Raw genomic sequence first — 20,664 nt, forward strand, 5'->3', positions numbered from 1 at the left:
GCAGCATTCGTGACCAACTCGTGTTACGGAAAGGGGCGAGTGGTGACGAATGCGGGAGCAGATGGCGAATGAACTCCCGTTCTTATTCTATTCCAATCGCTGGCCCTTCTAGATATGATTACAAAAACACATTTACGAAGAAAAGCAATGATGATCACCGTTGATCGCCGCTAGTGTAGCGCCAGCGCAGCATACCAAGGGAACCAGGCTGGCAATTAGTTTCACATCAGGGTCGATCTGGTTTTTGGTGTTTGTCGGTGATGTGAAACAAGAAATCTTTATAAGTGGCCTTGTACAATAGGTATGTCAGAATTGTGGATAAAAGAATCTTGCATAAACCTATAAGGTTATTTCTCCATGTCGTTGTTTCGTGTCAAAGGTTAACTTTTAGAATAGATAAAAAACTACACAATTATGTAGCATAACGGATATGCATTACATATCTTTTTATGATTCCTATATATACTTTTTACATTAATGTACATTGCATCTGATCATTAATATATTTATATATCATTTTAAATCATAAAAAATCATGCATGTCAAAACGTTAAAATGAATGCTCGCCAATGTTTGAAATATTTTCTGTCATATCTCTTTAATTCATAATAATTTATCAGGGGACAAGTAAGAGGCGACTAACGGGATCGGTTGGTCAGGCTCGCTATCTTGGTTGAAGCATGTCATCGTATCCCAATTGCGTGGATCGATGCTCATGATAGCAATCACTGGATTGTCTGGCCCAGACTCGATTATTTACAGACCGCCGTCATATAGCAGGAATATTGCTGAGTGCGGCGTTAAACAACAAACAAACAAACTATTAGGGGACAATATCATTAGAGAATTGAACAAAACAGACTTTATTCTAACATCTTCACAGTTCGGGGGATGAATGAAACAAGAAAGCGCAATCTCGTAATACGAGTGAGTGAGTGAGTTGCGTTAAACGTCGCTTTTAACAGCTTTTGACTGCCCAATCTAAAAGATCGATAGGTGGATTCTTGAGCCAATTAGATGTCAGATTTCTAAAAGGATTCGGTCTCTCTATTTGCACAAAACTTAATTATATATTTCCGACATTCTGCTTTCGAATGTAAATATAATTTTAACATTGAAAAATGATTAAAATCATTTCGCAATCAAATGAATGCTTCTCGTATCCGACGTCTTTTTGCAACAATGGTATCAATTCCATTTGTCGTCGATTTTAGACAAAACATATTTTAGCGTGTTTAAATTCGACAGTTAAATGTGATAAAGCATTTCGAAATTTGCCTTTCATCTTTCAAAAAGACTTTTATTCGTTTCTTTTAATAATCACCTGAGACATGTTCGTATAAAAAACATCTTTCATCTTTCTCTCTGCTGGGGGGACAAAGGCGACCCCTCCCCATCCCCACATTTAAACATGCTTATCACAATAGACAACAGGTGCTCGCGACGCAACTTTAGATGTGAGAATTGTCTTTGAAAGGGATTTATTTGTTTTTACGTCGTTTTCAAATCTGTTGTCATAGAAACAATACACTGCTTTCGTGTTTTTGGAGGAATATTATATTTAGCGTTTCTTTTATTCCATATTGAGTGTTGGACCTCCAGAATTCGACTTCACACAAAGGGCGTGTTTGGGACATAGTTGTCATGGTTTTACACGTCACATCCAGTGTGCATGTGTGCGGTGTGTCACGTGACAACACGATAAGTCAACTGCATGAGAAAGAACTCTGAAACAAACCAATGTAAATATCTTTAGTTATGAAATCACAAAGTTTTCTGAAAAGTATTAGATGTGCATTTTCACTTGAGTCAAATCATTCTTGCCGTAAAAGGCGACAATGCTTGTCGTAAGAGACGACTAACGGGATCGGGTGGTTAATGCATGTCATCGTATTCCAATTGCGTTGATCGATGCTCATGATAACAATCACTGGATTGACTGGTTCAGACTCGATTATTTACAGACCGCCGTCATATAGCTGGAATATTGTTGAGTGCGGCGTTAAACAACAAACAAACAAACTTGAGTGAAACCACTCTCCTTCTTTGTGGTCAACCTTGTACCTCTACCACAGGTCAACCAGAGTGGCGATTCGTCACGTCCTTCTCTGTCCATTTTCATGTTTCATGTTTTATACTCTATATTTATTTAACATTATAAAACATTGAGAAAGAGTCATAAAACTAGAACAACTATTCAACATTTGCGCATTTATCCTTTGTTTACAGTTGTTGTACGGCTCCACGTGCAGACATCGAACCCTCTCATATAGCTGTCGCTGCGCTCACTTTGTTGTATGAAGAAATCTGCCCCTCGCAGTTGTAGTAGCGTTTTTATACAATTGTGCAAAACAATAGGTAAGTTGCAATGAAAGGTAGGAGCTTCCAGTAGCTTCCAGTAGGAGGTGCTGCTCCGATTTCAGAATAAACGCGTTTGTTAAATAACAAGAAAAAAATCAGGTCACGTGATATGCAAATCAGCTTGTGGTAGCGGTGTAATACTAAATCATCATGAAATGGAGTGAAATAATGCCGGAACTACTTTTCTTCTCTGTATCCGTGAGTTATCTCCCCTTGTTTCCTGCCTACTGCTGTCGATATAAGAATAGCTGTGGAATTACACATTAGTCTCCTCTTTTGACTCAACTTCAACTGTGGCAGGTCACTTGTGAGGTTTGACCTGACACGATGAGTAAAGTGTCCTCTATATGTCAAAATAGATGGAGGGGTCGTTCACAGATTGACAGTTAGATCAGTGAGAGACGGCGGGGTAGCCTTGTGGTGGAAGCGTTCGCTCGTCACGGCGAAGGCCTTGGTTCGATCTCATTGGGTACAGCCCATTTCTGGTGTCCCCTGCCATAGAACATTGCTAAAAGCTTAAAAAACAAGCTCACTCACACTGATTATATCAAATGAGTGAGATTGATTTATCACCGCTTGAAACAATATTTCAGTCAAATCATGGCGTGTAAGCTTGACGTGGAAGGAAACCCGAAGTGATGTAGGTCTAGGATGTTTACCACTTGATGAAAGCCACGAGCTCAGGTATGGCGCCGACAAACCTTGAAACATTATCAGGACGAACTGGAATTCGAACCCACGAATATATAAGGGACACAACTCTGCACAGAGAATTGTGGCACCCCGGACAACTGGACCACCAATCCCCTGCTGTTTAACAGACAACCGGAAGAATACAAATCATATATTATACCAGGGTCGGGAATTTACCTCGTAACATAATGTATTTTTCTCACGGAATATAATAGTTTTTCTCCAGTCTGAGTGATCCTCAGGTTCCATTGTTTTCATTTTTTGGGAATATGACGTCATATCAACGCACATCCGGGAACCGACGAGCCAGGGTGAACGGATTAACGTATTGCAAGAAAAAAGTGAAGGTGACAGCCTCCATTGTTCATGACTTCCTATCAGGTTTAATGACGACAGCATCCAGAATTGTTGTGTTAAACAACGGCCGAGTCATGTTGATATTCTCACACCCGGAGTGAGTGGGCAATGATCCTAATTCCGGAGCAGAGACCCACAGAGACCCACAGAGACCCGTTCTCACAGGCTCGCAGTGAACGAAGACTCTTCATCGACGACGTACATAGTCGTGGGTCATAGGACGACCGTAGTCGACGTCACAGCGAGACGTGCAATCCGTACGCTCCTGTTGCAATCCGTACGCAGCAATGATACAGGGAGGGTAATAGTCTTGCACCCCGACTGTGGAATATTTATGAAAACAAAATCAATCTCGAAGCAAGTCTAGCCAGCTCTAGACAACTCTATTCCAAATCAGCATTAGAAAATATATTTTTTTGTTTTAAATTTAGAGCAGAGAAATGTATTGTGTAATAAAAGATTTCATAGACTATATGTTAACCTAGGTTGGTTGGTTGGTTTGTTGTTTAATATTCCAGCTATATGACGGCGGTCTGTAAATAATCGAGTCTGGACCAGACAATCCAGTGATTGCTATCATGAGCATCGATCCACGCAATTAGGATCGATGACATGCAACCAAGTCAGCGAGCCTGACCACCCGATCCCGTTAGGCGCCTCTTACGACAAGCATAGTCACCTTTTACGGCAATCATGGGTTGCTGAAGACCTGTTGTACCCCGGATCTTCACGGGTCATGTTCACCTAGGACAAGAGGGTGACAGAGATGCTACGCGCTGGATGGTGCTGAACCGTATGGTCAGCAGAAGGCAGAGAAAGCAACTTGGTCAGCAGAATGCAGAGAAAGCAACTTGGTCAGCAGAATGCAGAGAAAGCAACTTGGTCGGCAGAATTCAGAGAAAGCAGCAAATTTGTTCTTATCATTTGGATCAGTACCACTATATAACCTTAACAGCGTCAGCCCGATCACATTTGTTCGAAAATATCGGATTGAGAAAAAGGATAGATGTAAAACAACTATTCATACAGAGTAAGAAGTTAAGCAGATTTCAGGCTGAACATTACGTCACAGCCCACACACCGGTTCGGTGGGGACTTAGCATTACACTCCAAGCATTCGTGACCAACTCGTGTTATTCCGAATAGCGGCTCGTGCCCCTCTCATGGCCATTTTTGCGACTAGGTTCCGTCTTAGCGCAAACGGGCATACCTAAAACAATTGTCAACTCGTTGCGTAATGGTTCACATATATTTCCCCATATATTACATATATTTCAGATGCAATTTAAAGGACATCGGGACGTGCGGAATTATACATATAACTGTGTCTTGGGTATATTTTTAGATGCAAGACATGTAAAATCAAAAATTATTTCTGAGGGATTATTTGACAAAGAACTCGAAATCATACGCGCATTCTGATTGGTTTGTCGTATTTTCGCACATAACATTCATCGAGAGGGTGACGAGTCTTCTTGCAAGTCACGGAAAGGGGCGAGTGGTGACGAATGCACTCCTAGGTTGACGCACGGAACTCTGGGTAGGAGGGGGCACGTGGTAAGAAAGAACGTTTTTTAATCAATCCGAGTCTGGCGCACACTACTCTATTTGTTATAAATTATTTGTTATAAATATTTATGCCACACTATCGAGTAAATATATCTCAATTATCGACTTAGAAAAATGATTAACATAAAAAGAAAAATATGGGAAGCCAATTTTAGTCCGGAACATTTCCGGTCTTCAAATTCCATTCAACCACTTGTTTTAACCCATCAGATTATGGATCATATTTAGTTCACAAGACGACCCTAAAAAACACACACTGGGGAAAAAATATGCATAATACTATCTTTAGTCCGGAAGCTTTCCGGTCTTCAAATTATATTTTGCCATTTTTTTAACCCATCAGATTTTGGACATCATTTTGTGAACCTTCAAAACATAGGCAGAAAAAAAAGTACAATTCCGGTCTTCAAATTCCATTTTGCCATTTGTTTAACCAGAGACCATATAATAGAATTATATGGTCTCTGGTTTAACCCATCAGATTTTGGACATCATTTTGTGAACCTACAAAACATAGGCAGGAAAAAGGAACATTTCCGGGCTTCAAATTCAATTTAGCCAATTTTTTTCAACCATATCATGGACCATTGTTCACAAGAAGAATCTGTGTAACACAGACACTGTTTTCTACTGCTTGGCTTGGTCGGAGATAACGTCGGTGTACGGCACGGCTCTGTCCCAGGGTTGGCTCTGTGGCACTCAATGGTGTGGTGCTCATGCCTTTTCTTGTATTGTTTTCATGCAGCGATATGTTAAGTGCATGATACTCGGTACATAAAACCACACACGCGTGTAACTTTCCACTGCATCTGTATCTAAATACGATACACCACATTTTGAAATCGAAAGAAAATGGCTGACGAAACAGTATTGGGGCTTTCTTAACCAGCTATACAGCCACGCCACACACAATATGGATAAATCATAACAAATGGTGAAAGAAACACACAATGAAAGAGTTCCAGAGCGTCTCGTCTCGGTCGGTCATTATGATAGGAATGTAGCGTAACATGGGAAAATTGTTATATCACGATGCGCGCGCATTCTAAACGATACAAAGCTATAATGTGGAGCTGAAGTGATAAGGAATTGTCGAAATTCTGGACGTGCTCTGCTTACGAAATGATTGATAGTAACCGGATTCATAGAAAACAAAGAATTACTTTGAAACGGAATATGATCGGTTTGATAACACGAGCGAGCTGTTCCGAGTCCGCGCTTGGCAGGTTATTCTTGAGAAACGTGCTGTACCGACAGCTCTGTGTAAACAGTGAGTGGATGAGTGAGTGAGTAAAGTTGACGCAGGGTGTAGGGCGTAGAGCGTAGGGCGTAGGGCCCAGTCATACAAGGACATGACACGTCCTGACATAATGGAGGCGCAACTGGGGTTCGAACCAATGAAAAACGGGTTCTTCTACCCGTCCTTTTCCGGAACTACTAGACTAACATCTATAGTCTCTGAAATGAACATTTCGTAAAGAAAAAAAGTTGTTCAGTTATCTGAATAAAAATATAATAAAAGGGAGCCCCAGTGACTCTCTTCATTTTCAGATACTGCAGTAATCTAGATTTGCCAAACATTATAGACTTGCATGGGCTGTATTTGATATATATTTGTATCAGGGTCTGTAAGACAGAACTATCTTTTTTATCACCTTTTGCATTATTATCAGGTTGTAGTTGGTAAGGAAAAGGCCCATGAATATCTGACTCATTAAATACCACTGATTGACTCATGAGCCTGTGTACTACTTTAAAAAGTAAGGAATGACATCAATTTACGGGAAACGAAATACATACGCTAATGAATCATCTTTGGGTTTTATTTGATCTGGAATAACTGTTATAAACGTCTCGCGTTTTACAAACACAAAATTGTTCTTCGGATGCCCCAAAAATAAATGACCACCCATCATCCCTCACCCTACCCCATTCGTCACCACTCGCCCCTTTCCGTAATCTGCAAGAAGATTCGTCCCCCTATCGATGTATGTTATGTGCGAAAATACGAGAAACCAATCAGAATGCGCGTATGAGTTCAAGTACCTCGGGCAAAGAAGCGAAGAATCCCTCAGGAATATGTTTTGATTGTACACATGTCTTGTATCTAAACTTATACCCCAGATACAGTAAAATGTGTTCATTCATACTTACCGTAAGTCCCGACGTGTTTCAATAGCATTTGGAATATATATGACGTGGGGCAAATATACGTTAATCAGTACGCAACGAGTTGACAATTCGTTTAACTATGCCCGTTTGCGCTAGGCGGAACCCAGTCGCTACATACATATATAACGGTTATGGTATAAGTGATTATATGTCATAGTTTCCTGTGTTATACTATTCTGTTTCGTTATGTTATATTTTCACAGGTGCTACATAGTCGAATGGTTCCACAGAATCAACGTCTTGGGAAATCTCCACATCTGCTGAACTACTCCTCCCTCCTCCCCCACCCCCTCAATCCCCGAGAAACACACCGCTAAACTCCCACCCCACCCCTATTTCTAGCATGTCTAGGGACCAAAGTTAACACCACGTAGCATTGTTGCTTTCCATACGGACCAAACTTTATAAATATTTTCAAATCCTGTCAAATTAGTAGAGAGCAATATACGTATGCAGTCAGTCACGTGGTCTACACGGTCACGTGGGTGACGTAACGTCCCGACAGCTGCGACACACCAGTTCTAATCATTACCACCTGGGAAAATATTAAGACAACAAAATGTTTTGCATAAGGTCAAAGGTGAAAACACTTGCGCCCTCTGTCGTCCAACCGAGGAAACAGATTATCGCAATGCAACCACTTCTGTCAATTTCTGCTTGCCGCCTGCTGCAGTTACCCCCCTTTGTATATATCCCCGTGCATTATTAACGATTTAAACTTTCATCTTTTAGATGACCATGATAGGACATATCTGGGAATGCATTTTGACAAAGGATGTGAGTCAGTTTTCGCAACAAGTGCTCATCCATTTAAAATGAAAGATTAATTGATGACGTAACTTATTCAAGTTGCAGTTGAAAGAAATTGGTGCACTTGTTCATATTTATCGTTGCTTTAAAGCTTGCATATCGGGCTCAGTTAAAGAGCCTCTGGTTCTACCACGAGTCGCCAATCTGGTATATATGAACAGGATTCAGGGAGTCAAGAATTCAAGGATTCAAAGATTGTATTCCTCTATGGTAGGTCATCAGTTACACTGCAGATACTATTAAAATGTTAATTATTTGGTGCAATAGCAATTATAGAGAGCAATAATTAAACTCATAGTACAATCATATAATCCACAAACGTAATGGAAAGTAAAGTCTTTGTTAGTTTAGAACACCTAATATTTGAAGTCTTGGGTAAGATATAAGAAATACAGAACAATATTATACTGGAATTTAATTTACTGATGCATTTCAATTAAACAGCCTTTCATCATATTACAGTTACATACACCTCTTCAAACTTACAGGACTCTAAATGAATTAAAGTAAAAGCTCCTTTTAAATTCTTAACATTGACATCTAAACATGAAATTCACAATCTAATTATGACAGAGGGGTGGATAAAATTCATGTTTTCCAAATGCTGAGTAAATGTTGCCTCTCCTCCTTTGTGAGTGAGTGAGACAGGGAAACAACAAGTACCATCTTTAAACGTCTATTGGAATGACGCGCCGAACCCCGGACCTTCCGCTCTCCGGGTGGACACTCTACCACTCGACCACTGAGGCGGTCCTATACGAATAGTGACAAATGCAGTTTGCAGGTTACGGATAAATACGAATGAGGACGAATATTTGCAACAGATTACAGATATACATGTACATGAGTTCATGACAAAGCAGGGGGCACGGGGGGCCCAGTCGTCTAAGGCGCCGCGATTCGCTGTGCAGAGTTGCGTCCCTTGGACACGCCAGAAACCTATGATTGTGGGTTCGAATCCCGGTTCGCCCCAATTATGTTTCTAGGTTTGTCAGCACCATATCCGTGCTCGTGGGTTTCACCGAAATGGTAAACGTCTGAGACCTGCATCACTTCGGGCTTTCCACCCAAATTAAGCTGACATGCCGTGATATAACTGGAATAATGTTAAAAGCGGCGTTAAACCCAACTCACTCACTCACTCACTATTACTGCTGTTGCTACATGCAGGCTGTTTCACAGTCCCTGAACCACCTTATTTTACCCCTTCCCAGCCCTGACCGCACTCCTACCACCGCGACTACAGCTACGTGTTAGACTTCTCTCTAAGACCGCCTCCGTGGTCTAGAGGTAGGGCGTCCGCCCGGAGAGCGGAAGGTCCGGGGTTCGATCCCCGGCCGCGTCATACCAAAAGACGTTAAAAGATGGTACTTGTTGTTACCCTGACTGGCGCTCGGCATAACGGGACTAAAACAAGGACTGGTCGGGTCTGAGTCAGTATACTGTGTCTGAGTGGGGTATTCATGTTAAACTGCGGCTTGGTATCTCAGTGGGCTAGCACTATGAATCGGCCAACCCAACTCACTCACTCACTCACTCATGACAAAGCAAAAGTTCAAGTCCGTTAATGCCGTCACTCTGTATTCAGGGCACATGTAGGTTAGGTACACGATAATCTTGACGAATATCTTCTTCAGCAAATGTGTGATAGTATATAATAGAATCCGAGAATATCAACGTGTTTCATCGATTTTAATGAATATTTTGCACAGAAACAATTAATTGTTGTATGTTGTTGGGTTTTTTCTTTTTCGTTGTTGTTTAATGCCGCATTTAGCAATATCTCAGGTGTATGGCGGCGGCCATGGTGATATCAGAGTCCGGACTATCCAGTGATTGATATTATGTGCAACTGCCATGGCCGTCAGGATACAATGAGACGCAATCAAGCGAGCCTGACCCACCATTCATTTAGTCGCCCATAGCGACCAGCATCGGAGGCTGGAGACCAATTGTAACCTGGCAGAGTCACTGAGTCAAAATGCAGAGTTACATACAAATTATTAACATTGAAGTCCAGGGGGGGGGGGGGGGTCGCCCCTTCAGCATGCAAGAAACATTTGACCGTGCAGCAATATCATGGCGGGTACACTAGAAATGGGCTTCACATATTATACCCATGCGGGGAATCGAACCCGGGCCTTCGGAGTGACGAACAAACGTTTAAATTAATAGGCTAACACCCACCCACCCAACCCTTACCCCCTCGCCTCCTCCGACACGAGTACATAGCCATATTTATTTGGCAATATGTAAATCTTTGCTGTATGGACTTTATGTATGATTGTAATAATATAACGTTTATGACGGCATGTACAGGAGGTGCAAGAAGACTAACTTGTGTGTGTTTTTATGGATCGTATCGTGATCTCGCTTTCGATATGTGTATGGTATCTTGATCTCGCTTTCGATATGTGTATGGTATCGTGATTTCTCTTTCGATATGTGTATGGTATCGTGATTTCGCTTTCGATATGTGTATAGTATCGTGATCTCGCTATTGAGATATTAATCGTATCGTGATTTCTCTCTCTTCCGAAATATGTACGTATCCTGATCTTGCTATCGAGATGTGTATCGTATCGGACAAAGTGTATCGTTACAGCCGCATAGGCCACACCCACATCTCCAGTCTCAAACATAGCCTGAAAAACACAAATCCGGAAAACTCCCAAGCAAGTCCATCATAATTTAGCAAGAAAATGAAGAGATTCTCTGGACTCATGTCAATAGACAATATAATAAAACATATCGTAAAATATTTCAATTTTAGAGACTAAACGTTTGTCTAGGTCTACAGTTCCCCCTACCTCCGCTCGCACAGTTGTGAGGGACTCGCCAACACCCCAGTAAATCCTGCGTGCACAGGCTGCGGTGTTGTTGATTAAACACCAATATTGATCAATGTGTTTGCACTTCTTTCAACAGTGGGCCCGCTAACCTTAAGTTTATACGGAGCTAATTTTCTACCGCGTTTGGCCTTGATTAAATTGTAGTCTTCTCCACAGAACAATTCTATTTGCTTTGTGTTACAGCGTATTGCCCCCGAGACGCGACAGGGTTTTCAATGTATGCTTTCAGAGCTGTGGAACAAAACATGGCGTTCAGTCGGCACTAAAATACTTTAATTTTATAAATTTTGTCTTTGAACTTTTGGATTGATTGTTCTACTCTGAAACGCCCGTTCTACTCTTAAATCTGTAACATGACTTGTGATAATAAACTTGGGAGATAAAGAAACTATACCTCACAGTTTATTTATCATATGTTTGATTTTCAAATGAAATGAAAATAAGTTATATCCCAAAACAATAACTGTACTGGGCTTTAGTCAGCAGGGAAAGAATACTTCTACATGGTTTTAATTTGATTTAAAACTTTAAATATAAAAAAATAAATAATAAGTTTGGCATAAGAAACAACTGCCGATGGGTATCTTAGACATCTTTGAAAATCAATCAATTCAAACATGGTAGGGGTACTTTCTTTTGTCCCTGGGCGGTCGGGTAGCCTCGTGGTTAAAGCGTTCGCTCGTCACGTCGAAGACCCGGGTTCGATTCCCGACATGGGTACAATGTGTGAAGCCTATTTCTGGTGTCCCCCGCCGTGATACCGCTGGAATATTGCTAAAAGCGGCGTAAAACCTCAGAGAGAGAGAGAGAGAGAGAGAGAGAGAGAGAGAGAGAGAGAGAGAGAGATAGGGAGAACGAGAGAGAGAGAGAGAGAGAGAGAGAGAGAGAGAGAGAGAGAGAGAGAGAGAGAGAGAGAGACGCACACACACACACACACACATATATATATATTATCTGGTAACCTTTAGGAGGAAACCAAATATTCTTTGGGATTCATTTTCATTGTCGTTAACGATTTAGACCGTTAAATACTACTCTGCCAAGTTTATGGACGTGGTTAAAGCGTTCGCTCATCGTGCCGGAGGGGTGCAATGTGTGAAGCCCATTTCTGGTGTCCCCCGCCGTGATATTACTGGAATATTGCTAAAATCACTCACTCATAGTTTAGTGCCAGGCAATTACCATCAACACTGCCTGTGCACAAAATATTTACAACGATATTGATAGCACCAGGCGGTAAAACAGTTAACTGATGTTCTTCACAATAAAAGATATACTTCAACAATATCATTCTTATATATCATATTGTGATGTTTCAGAAGCATATTAGTCAAACATTTTCCCAAATCCTTTGATTAATTTTATGTAGCCTGGTGTTTGGTTGGAGCAAACATTAGACTGGCTTTCTAAATGTCTTACTTTTTTTCTCAATAAAATTTAAACAAACACTTGCCAAGTGTTATGGTGGGCGTATGGGGTGTAGGAAAACCTAGTGGCTAAAGCGTGTGTTCATCACGAAGACCCATTTTCGACCCCCCACATTTCTGGTGTTCCCTGCCGTGATGTTACTGGAATATTGCTAAAGCGGCGTAAAATCATACTCACTCACTATGATGGGCATACAGTTGATTAGTCTGATTTACCATATCAAGATAATGTAGAATCTGTCCTTGAGAAAAAACGTTGCGACTCACCTCTATGAGCTTAAGCCTAAATAACGTCTTAATTCAAAAAATTTCAAGCTATCTGTAATGTTATATCTGATAAAATATTTACATCAAATAATGATAGATCAAACTAACATGTGCATACAATCAAAATGTTTGTGTAATAATGTTTTTGCTACGTATATCTTGCAACTACTTATCACGTGCAGCATCCGATCATGTTTTCGCATTCATTTCTTCTTTCCGAGTCGCTCTAGTTCATGAATTGTTTATTTATTCTAATAAGCGAATCTTGAAATGTCCATTTATAACTTCTCTTTCCTTTTTTTCAACAAGAAATGTGCATGACAGTTGCAAACAAGTGTTTCTTCCCACGTGCCAACAATGTCTTCTTTCACGTTACAAACAATTTCCACTTTCACGTTACAAACTCTTTCCACTTTCACGTTTACAAACAATTTCCACTATCACGTTACAAACACTTTCCACTTTCACGTTACAAACTATTTCCACTTTCACGTTTACAAACAATTTCCACTATCACGTTACAAACACTTTATTCTTCCAAGTTTGCAAACACTTTCCACTATCACGTTACAAACAATTTCTACTTTCAAGTTTGCAAACACTTTCCACTATCACGTTACAAACAATTTCTACTTTCACGTTAACAAACAATTTCTACTTTCACACTTGCACTTTCTTTTGTCATATCTTGCAAACAATTTCTACCTTCAAACTTGCAAACAAGTTCTTCTTCCACGTTTGAAAACACTTCCACTTTCACGTTCACAAACCATTTCTTCTTTCAGACTTGCAAACAATTTCTACTTTCACACTTGCAAACAATTTCTACTTTCACACTTGCACTTTCTCCTTTCACACTTGCAAACAATTTCTACTTTCACACTTGCAAACAATTTCTACTTTCACACTTGCAAACACTTTCCACGTTCACGTTCACAAACACTTTCTACTTTCACACTTGCACTTTCTCCTTTCACACTTGCAAACAATTTTTACTTTCACACTTGCAAACAATTTCTTCTTCATATTTACAATTATTTTCGAATTCGAATTTTTATCAAAGCTTAATTAACTTAGAACCTAATTATCTAATGTCAAACAAAGACGTGTGTATTTCCTAATAATGTTCGGGAATAAAAAATAACATTTAACACAACCCGTATATATTTGGCTGTCATATTAATGCACTGCTGTATGTTAAATTATACAATGTATTTCGTATATATCGACTATATTCGAATTTTTATCAAAGATTAATTAACTTAGAACCTAATTCAAAATGATCTAATGTTGTATTCTTTCTGTGCATAAATATAGTCTGTGGTCAATAATACAAGATGAATATTAATATGGCATCTTTCAACTTGAAATGAAAGAAAGGGTAATATTTATTTTAATCCACGTGGTTTTCATTTATTCTTCGTGGAATTAAACCTGTCTCAAAACCGAAATAATATTTCATGTAACTGGTTCCCTATTTTCAAAGAAACAAACAAAGACGTGTGTATTTCCTAATAATGTTCGAGAATAAAAAATAACATTTCATACAACCCGCATATATTTGGCTGTCATATTAATGCACTGCTGTATATTAAATTATACGCAGTTAGAATGATAACTATTCATTTCTAGTTTCTCATTGACGGTTTCAACTGCTTCCCATACACTTGTGGCATACTTATCTATTTTTTGCCAGTTTATATATATCATAAATAGAATTTAAGAAGGAAATAGGACTGCGAGTTGCCGGTACTACTGACACGATATCCGACAGGCGGTATTATGATAACTGCCGATCGGTCATAGCGAGAATATTTCTCACGGGTTCTACTAAATTCTAGAACGTGATACCTCCCGGCTAAACCGAAACAAGTAGTGGTCAACAGATAGTGACCTATAGATAGCTAACGGCTTGATATCGTATCCTGCAGCTTGTAAATGGACGTTGCTCTGCATGGCGAAGTAATTTCTCACGGTTGTTTACAAAACTAGGAATGTGATACGGATACGGTCGGTGTCAAAATGTGACCGAGACAGAAATTAATCTCTAACTGGGACATGGGTCAGTTGACCTTGAGCTGGGTCAGACGGGCGAGCAATGGGAACATGAATCAATTAGCAACACACGTGATAGCAGCGGTCACTACATGCTGAGACGGTACACGCTGTACTCTATGCCGGGGCATGCAATGCCGATAAGACATATATATGGTGGTTAGCGGGTTTCTCGTCCACCACCACCTCGAAGGATACGTAATAGAAACTGGGAAGCATAAAATGTAATATCATTAACATTATCATTTGTTGTCAATATTTATATACATGCCCTTCGGGAAAGTACAAACATTGATGTCTGGCTGTGTTGGTGTGATTTCATACCCGAAAGGCAAGGATCATTGTTCACACTTTTCGTGGCAGCTTTCGTGACCACTCGTGTCATTCCGATACAAACTGAATATGTTTTCATGAAGGACTAAGCCTGTGCATGCCACTGACTTTCTGTAGTACACACCGAATTCATTCCTGCAGATAACGGAATTATACGAATGGTGACAAATGCAGTTTGCGGGTTACGTGGCCGGGTCGTTTGCGGGTTACGGATAAATACGAATGAGGTTACAGATAGACATTCATGGTATGATTACTAGTAAGTGAGTGAGTTTCATTAACGCCGCTTTAAACAGTATTTCACTTACATAAAGTATTGCACTCTGTACAAAACCCACGAGAACTAACCTAGAAACATAATCAGCGCACGAACCCACGACAGGATTCTGGCACGCCTAAGGGATGCAACTCTGCCCAGCGGATTGATACGCCTAAGGGGACTGGGCCACCTGTGCCTGATCGCGAGTGATGATGAATGCTTCTTTAAATCACGACAGCGAACGAGCAATGATGGATGCTGCTTGCAGATGAAGAAAAGGGCGAATCGTAGCGAAAGCGTATGTTTGGTTCCGTGGGAGTTTGCGAGGTGAGAGATACACAGGATTTTAGCTCAAGTGTTGCTTCCTCCGCCGCGTGTCCGATCACTTCCCCCTCTTAGGATGATGTAACACCCTCTGTTCACGCTTCCGGTGTCCCTTGCACATCAACGGGACGTGTTAATTATCACACGCATATTTCATCTCACACTTAAAGTTCTAATTGGGGCGGTCGGGTAGCCGGTTAAAGCGTTCGCTCGTCACGCCGAAGACCAGGGTTCGATTCCCGCCATGGGTACAATGTGTGAAGCCCAGTTCTGGTGTCCCCCGCCGTGATATTGCTGGAATATTGCTAAAAAGCGGCGTAAAACCATACTCACTCACTATAGTTCTAATTGCCAGTACCACAAAACTAAGAGTGGCTGAAAGGTTCCACGAAGGACGTATAGTGCACCTTTAACATTTGCATGTATTAACTACAATACCTTCCATGCTTACAGGCTGCATTTGAAGCAAATACAGCATGTTTCTGTATGCATCAAAGTGATTAGGTATTCTCTGTTGGTGAAAACGACTATTGAATAGAGCGTCGGCTCGGAGAGCGGGAGGTTGGTGGTTTGATACCCGGCCGCGTCCTTCCAAATGATATTAAAAGATGAACCCTAACGATTCCCTGCTTGGATTTGGGCGTTAAAGGGATAAAGGAGGAGGAAGACCTTCAACTGCCACCCCCTGAAATAATGTTGGTAAAATTCATATGCTTATGGACGATCGACCTCACCACACATCACATAGCCACTGCAGTAGGCATCTCATGATAGAGGTGAGAACATCCTGGGGAATGAACTGAGGTTGCAGCACGATGGGTTCAAAGGTTTCAGCACGTTGGGTTCAAAGGTTTCTAACTCCTGATGAGAAACGCGCGAGGTTCATCATCACTCGTGAGAATATATTTGAAGGAGGTACAGCCGATTTTGTGTACGGATTTCAAAAAGTCCTATTGGTGCCGTGCCTTCTGAATTGTCAGTCCTTTCATGGCTGACTGTTTTGGTACCCTCACTCAAAGCCTTCCACACTAGCGTGATCCAGGCACTCCAGTATCGTTAGTAGAAGTGTGTGGACCTTGTAGGGGATTATGTTAAAAAATAATGAGCATCCAACTCCATCATCATCCAACTCCATCACTACAGTCTATGAAAGAGAGGCTCAGAGCTTGTCAGCCAACCCATGTATACTGTCTACGAGTACACTGTTTTGTGTTTGATATCATTAATTGTGATGACATTATTTATTAAAAAAAAACACGTTCGTGACTTTATTTATAAAAATTATAGAGAAAAAAGCTTACAACGGAGGTGAGTGAGTTACAAATAGCAACGTCATAGAACATACCATAGGATGACGTCACAAACAAGAAACGTGACGCCAGTGACGTTACATGGCACGAGAATCGATAGCGGCCCGTCGTTAGGGGAAAGCAGACTACTATCAAGTTACAGTGGCCCGCAGATTTCTGTTAACATGCGGGCATTTTTATGATAATTCTATCCATTTTAGCTATAGTACTTTAAACGTTCACATTTAGTGCATTATATATTCCATTGTTAACGTTTATGTTTACATTAAAGCGTTGTATCGGAAACATATGTACTGGTTCTTCGTTTATACCAGTTGTAAGTGTCAAGTTTTCATTTTGACATGACATGTGCGACAAAGATACCAAATAGTGTAAACTTTTCGGCATAATAAAATCGCTATGGTGTCTTTAGTTGCCGTATGCGGTATATATATTTTCCTGCTAACCTAATATGACACCGTATACTATAATAACTATAACTATAACTAATAATAACACAATAACTAATAATATTCCAGCCATATGACGGCGGTCTGTAAATAATCGAATCCGGACCAGTCAATCCAGTGATTGATACCATGAGCATCGATCAACGCAATTGGGATACGGTGACATGCATCAACCAAGTCGGCGAGCCTGAACCCGTCAGTGGCCATTTACAACAAGCATGGGTTTCAAAAGACCAATTTTTACCTCGAACTTCACGAGGGAATGTAACAATTAAGCATTTAATTCACTTTTGATTGTAACTGACTTTAAAGCACAGTAAACTACGGCTATAACGAACACGCTTATAATGAACTGACGGATATAACGAACTTTCTTTTTTGTCCCGACTATTTGCTGTAGTTATGCTGTATATATGCTTATAACGAACTACGGTTATAACGAGCTAAAATTAGCAGTCCCTTTAAGTTCGTTATAACCGTAGTTTACTGTAACTAGATATTCTCTGTTGGTGAGAATGGACAAAATTAGCTATAAGGCTGTCATCAGGTATCTCCAACTGAAAGGGCAAAGTCTAACAGTCATCCATGGGGACATGGTGCCAACTTTAGGGGATGATGCTCCTTTGTCACTGTTAAGATGTGTAGGAAGACCTTCAACTGACACCACAAATATCACACGTCACATAACCAGTACCCTTTACATCTCTCATGATAGAGTTGAGAATGAACTGGGCATGACAGCGGTTTCAGCACGCCGGTTCCAAGGCTTCTGACTCCTGATCAGAAAACCAGCCAGGCTCATCGTCTCTCGTGATCATTTTCGTCGTGTTGAAGGAGCTGAATATGTTAAGCGATTTGTGACCATGGATGAGTCATAGCCTCAACAACAGTCAAAGCAGCGGAAACATCTGACGTCTCCTCCTCCGATGAATAAGGCAAGTAGGTTCCATCTGCTGGCTTCGGTTTTCTGGTTGTTTGTTGGTTTGTTGTTTTACGCCGCACTCAGCAATATTCCAGCTATATGACGACGGTCTGTAAATAATCGTGTCAGGACCAGACAATCCAGTTATTGACATCATGAGCATCGATCCACTCAATTGGGATACGATGACATGCTTCAACCAAGTCAGCGAGCCTGACCACCCGATCCCGTTAGTCGCCTCTTACTACAAGCATATTCGCCTTTTACGTCAAGCATGGGTTGCTGAAGACCTATTCTACCCCGGATCTTCACAGGTCGCGGCTTTCTGGGATCCGAAAGAAATTCTACTTGGTGACTGCCTCCCGAAGAAAAATCAGACCAACCATTAATAACCAATATTATGATAATCTGCTCAAGGGGGTAAGCACATCAAGGCTAAAGTCATGGAAAGGTCACTAAATGTGTTGTTCCACCCGGACAATGCACTATGCACACGTCTGTTGTCGCTATGCCAGCAACGCATGACTGTGAACATCCTCACTATTCGTCAGATCTGACAACGTCAGATTTACACTTGCAATCTGAAAAATCAACTGTTTGGCAAGCATTTTGCAAACGGCGATGACGTCATTTTTGCTTTGGAGGACACTTTACGCCACTAGGGGGAAGGCTTCATCACCAGTGGGATCCAACAGCGTTAGAAGAAGTGTGTGGACCTCGGAATAATCAGAAACCAACTCCAGCAAAGCAGTCCATGATAGTTAATCTGCAGACTTTTCAGCCATCCCTCGTAGGTTACCAGCAGCCTATGCTTGTCGTATACGTGGCGACTTAATGGACCAGGGCCCACTTGCACAAAGCGATCTTAGCGCTACAACTACCGTAAGCCTATGTTAAAGCATGGGAGTTACGATCATCTTAGCGCTAAGATCGCTTTGTGCAAGTGGGCCCAGGTGGTCAGGCTCGGTGCCTTGGTTGAATGTGTCAACGTTTATTCATAATATGAATCACTGGTTTGTTTGACTCTTTTTTTTACAGGCCGCAGTCATATAGCATGAATATTGCTGAGAGCTACGTTAAAAGCAACAGGGTCCAAGACAAATGGAAACGAGGAAGTTCAAGAAACCTATGATCGTGGGTTCGAATCCCGGTTCATCCCGATGATGTTTCTAGGTTTGTCAGCACCATACCCGTGCTCGTTGGTTTCGAAGTGGTAAACGTCTGAGGCCTGCATCACTAGGGGCTTTCCTCCCACATAAAGCTGACACGCCTAGAAATATTACTGGAATACTGTTCAAAGCGGTGTTAAAACCAAACTCACGTAGTAGAGTGTAGAAAGGCGTAGATAGAAGTGGACAGGCGTAGATAAACGTAGACGAGTTAGACAGACGTAGATAAACGTATACGAGTGTGGACAGGCGTAGATTAACGTAGATGAGTGTAGACAAGCGTATATAAACGTAGACGAGTGTAGAAAGGCGTAGATAAACGTAGTAGAGTGTAGAAAGGCGTAGATAAACGTAGTAGAGTGTAGAAAGGCGTAGATAAACGTAGACGAGTGTAGAAAGGCGCAGATAAACGTAGACGAGTGTAGAAGGGCGTAGATAAACGTAGACGAGTGTAGAAAAGCGTAGATAAACTTAGTAGAGTGTAGAGAGGCGTGGACGAGTGTAGAAATGCGTAGATAAACGTAGACGAGTTAAGACAGGCGTAGATAACGTAGACGCGTGAAGATAGGCCTAGATAGACGTAGATAAACGAAGACGGGGTGTAGATAGGTCTAGATTGACGTAGACGAGTGTAAACAGGCGTAGATAGACGTATACGGGGTGTAGACAGTCGTAGACAACCGTAGACTGACATAATTAGACGTAAGTAGCCGTAGACAGGTGTAGACAGACAGCAGTTAGATATAAGTAGACGTAAACAAGGGTAAACGTAGATGGGCGTAGACAGGCATAAGTAGAGGTAGACGGGAGTGTAGACAGAAGTTGATGGATGTAGATAGACGTAACCTAAATAATCTGTCCGACTGTGCAGAAATACACGTGAAGAAAAAACATGTGGAGTGCCTCGTTTGATGTTTTGCCTTCTCCACTATCCTTTACACTCAAATGAGGAGTTTCCTCACTGTGAACACTGTGACTGTGGAGGCTGACCGCGTTAAGTGCTGGGCCCGGCGTTGTGTGTCAACAACTGACTGCTATCGGACACCACATTCAACTGATTAACACGGGTTAAGTATGTACTTGTATCTAAAATATAAAAAAACAACATAATGTCTGCATTTATTCAGTGTAATTTGGTAATAAATGGTTCATCGGGTTATGAAGTACAGCGACAAGGATGAGAAAGTGTACAGGACTTGATACGCCTACATTCGTACTGGAGTGAGTGAGTGAGTGAGTGGGCTTTGTGAGTGAGTGAGTGAGTGAGTTAGTGAGTGGGAATCGATACGCCCACATGAGACATGGGCAGAATATTGGATTGAACTCATGACAAGC

This window comes from Haliotis rufescens, unplaced genomic scaffold (assembly GCF_023055435.1).
Source record: "Haliotis rufescens isolate VD_foot unplaced genomic scaffold, xgHalRufe1.0.p SCAF_8, whole genome shotgun sequence".
Taxonomy (NCBI): domain Eukaryota; kingdom Metazoa; phylum Mollusca; class Gastropoda; order Lepetellida; family Haliotidae; genus Haliotis; species Haliotis rufescens.